Genomic DNA, 4,061 nt, shown 5'->3' on the forward strand with positions numbered 1-4,061 from the left:
GGTCCGACTGCTAAAACATTCCGCCGCTACTGGGAAAACAGTCGTTCCGCTTTTGGTTTCCTTCTCCCTCACTTTGTCTCTATGGAAACCCATTCCCGCCAGAAAACTGAGCTAAATAAATAAATAACTTATATATATATATATATATATATATATATATATATATATATATATATATATATATATATATATATATATATATATATATATATATATATATACATACATACATATATATATATATCACTTTTTTCACAATGTTAGAAAGTCTTTCACAAAAAAAGAATACATTGATAAAATATAAATAAAAAATAAAATCCATAAAGAGATAAAAGCTTTCAAAAAGAAGAAAAAATAGAAAAACAAAAGAAAAAATAAAGATTTAAAAGCAGGGATTTATCATACCTAATCTTATCAGATAAATCATCCCAGAGTTTTGAGGAAAGCCAGTATCAGCTGATCTCCAAGGCTCATGAGGGAATAGTAAAACTGTAGGTCAGCAATGCAATTTTAAAATTATGCAACACTGAAAGGGAAGTACTTACTGTTTAGAACAAGTAAAAACCTAAACATCATAATTCGGACTTAAAGTCATAATTATCATTAAATTAAAAGATAAAATCTCATTCATTCAGTCAAAATTCTGACTGTATCTGTATCTCATTTTGATTTCGTTTTGTCAAAAATATTACTTGTTATAACAGAATTTTGACATTCTAAGTTAAAACAGTACCTTATCAGGCAACTTCCAAGTCATACATTGTTATTATCTACACAAATTTGAATATAAGGGCTAGGTTAAAATAACAGGGTGTTATCCAATCACCACCCAATACTCCCTGGAGTCTGCTGTGAGGACATCATGAGATTTTCTTCAGCCGTGCCTATTGCAATAGCTAATGAGTAATACCAGAAATAACCTGTTGTCTTCAGAAGGACCAGTCAAGTTAGACAGGTTGTCCTCAGTGCCATACAAACAACAGAACAGGAGTGATGACTGAAGGACTGCTTGCTCTCTTTTATACTTTTCTGTGCATCCCAGTTGGGGAAGGAATGTGGCTTTCATTGAGCTTTCATCAGGATATCTAATGTTGGATAAATCTGGTTCCAGCTTTGGGCTGATCCTCTCAGCCATGATGTCTAGGGGTATATGTACCGCTTGTAAAATATAACTATTACACAACAAGGCACTGTATGCACATGCTTTTAAAATTCCAACACAACCATGTTCCACCTGCACAGGTGTTTTAATTCATGGTGCTTGATTAGGTCTCTGCAGACCCATGCAGACATGTACAGACTGATTGACCAATGGTGCATTATGATTAAACTGGGAAGTCTGAATTTCTGAGTTGCCAGTTGGAAACGCCCCACAACCTAGACCAAAAAACCAAAAAACCTAGACACTTTCTATATTAAGACTTAAGATATTAGTTTCTGTAATACGGCTACAGTTTCTCAAGGTACTCCATCAGAACTGGGGAGACTGCTGGGGTACAGATGTTCGAATCCACCCATTCCACTGAGTTGACTGATTCTCTGGAGAAAATGGAGGGAGTAAGTTGACATTTTAGTCTGATATTACATTATGGGGGTGAGTGCCACAGGGTGGTAGTCATTTAGACTAGATACTGTGGACTTTTAAGGGGCTTTCATATCAGGGACCCGGGCCTGGATCTGAGTACAACTGAGCCGAAAGTCCAGCGTGTTTGATTGGTGTGAACACATGTGTACCATACTGAGGCATGGTTTGTTGATCTGGACTCACGTCCATTTAAAAAGGTGGTTTCGAATACAGTTCAGGTGAACTCCAGTACAGTACACATCAGGTGCACAATACGAAGCAATCCTACCTGGTGTGAAAACACCATAAGGTGCAGGGATGGTGGCGGCTGTCTTGAGGTAGGCGGGAACACATGGTGATATGTTTAAAATGTCAGTAACAGTAACAGTAGCTGGTCAGCACATGTTTTCAGTACATGACCAGGGATATTATCAGCAGCTTAACTCATATTCACTCTCCGCGGGATTTTTCTCACATCTGCTGTGAACACCGAAAGCGGATGTGAGAAAAATGCATGTCACAGTAGGGAAAGCACATGCACATAATAAAATTAATGATGGCTGAATTTCATTTCCATTGAGCAGACGCTTTGATCCTTTGGTTTCAGGGCGCTGGTATTGTGCATGTCTCCTGCTGTGAAAAAGGGCTACTTTACGCCTTTATGGTTCTTATTAGAAAGGAGTTTGGTGACCATAATTCAAATATAATTCCACCCAACTCCAACCTGAGCAGAGATCTAATTATTGAAAACACCTGTGTGGGTGTGCAGAAATATTAATTCAAACACTCACAATGCATAGGTTCACTCAGTTCAGTGTGTGTGTGTGTGAGTATACATATAAATACTGTTTACTGCAAAAAAAATCTTTATTGTTTTACCATAGGAATATTTAAGCTTAGACCACACTTTACACTAAGTAAACCAACAGGTCCTAAATCATCAGTTTATTGAAAATAAGTTGGAAATTACATGGCAAATATAATTAATAAATTAATTACTGTTTGTTTTATTGTAATGCAGTATGGGGGACCACAAGTGTCATAGAAATAGTAATAAAGCATTTCATTTATAACCAATTAAATAATATAAAATAATTCGTAACTAGTTGTATGATAAAATAAGCATGATTTTTAATTCATTACCTAATCTATGAATGGACTTTACAAACTCATTAATTAATTTACATTATTATGGGCAATAAAAAGAGAATTACAAGAAGAATTTAAAAATGAAATAGTTATCTATCAAAAAATCTAAATAGTTCAAATTTAAACAACATAAAACAGTAAATAAAAACATAAATAAAAAATAATTTATAACTAAATAATGGAATTTCAAAATCTATTTGAAAATGTGTTTTTAAAAAGAGAAACAATAACTTGGTGACGTAAAACAACAGAAACTAGCCATGAGAGCATTGTTGGTTTTGTCTGTACTTGTCTGCTAATTTTTTTTATCTCAATTGTAGAGGAAGGGGCAGCTGACTGATCTACGTCCCTCTATGTGGACAGCAACTAATGGTTACAACATAATACAATATTTCAAATTATATATGACCAAAAATGATATGCGATACATGAAATAATGAAGTTATCAACCGAATACTTACTCTCGTCTTCCATATTTCTGCATACATGACTGACTTTCCGAGTTGTTTTTCTGATGTGAGGGCACGTTGGCATGAATTTTCCCGGTCTGGAAATAACTTCCCATCATTCCCACACCACGTAAATGCATGATAAGAAAAATTTTAAATTAGCCACCAGGACGAAGAGAAGGAAACTGCACTATTAAACGCCTCGTTAGAATCCGTTATTCATTCATGAATCCATTTTCTTAAACTGTATCTTCAAATATATTTTTAAGTTCCATTATTTAGTTTTGAATTCATGCATATATTTTTACTTTTTTTACTTTTGTAAATTCCCCTTTAATCTGAACTATTTATTGACAGATTAGAACTTCATTTCTAAATTATTTTTACAATTCCTCCTTTTTGTCAATTCAAATATCACATCCTGTAGTGTTTTGTAATTTTGTCTGTTTATAGTTTTACTACCATTTCCATGACACTTGTGGTCCTCCATAATTCAGCGCCTTGACTGTGATCACGTTCAACATTTTTCTGTGAAACTTTATGCTCATATATTTTAATCTTCTCCCTGTTGAGACCACTAATCCTTTGTTTTCACGAACATCACAGAAGACTGCATGAAATTTCCGAGGAACAGAGCCACAGTGGAGGCATCTTGAATTAATCGGTTTCACACATGATGTTGAACAGCCCCGGGGTTAAGGTGACATTTAATGGCTCTCTGATGTTTCAGCTAATACAGACATGTTCTGGGAGACTGAAGATTTAACAGATTACCAGTTCACACAAGGCTCAAACACCCCATGTGAGACCCATTACCAACAGTAAACACATTACTCAGACAAGAGAACCATTGAAACGCCAAAAATATCCAATAAAAAATATGACCAAACATGTCAAAA

The sequence above is a fragment of the Lutjanus erythropterus genome, chromosome 12 (genome assembly GCF_056507025.1).
Source record: "Lutjanus erythropterus isolate fLutEry1 chromosome 12, fLutEry1.hap2, whole genome shotgun sequence".
Classification (NCBI taxonomy): Eukaryota; Metazoa; Chordata; class Actinopteri; order Lutjaniformes; family Lutjanidae; genus Lutjanus; species Lutjanus erythropterus.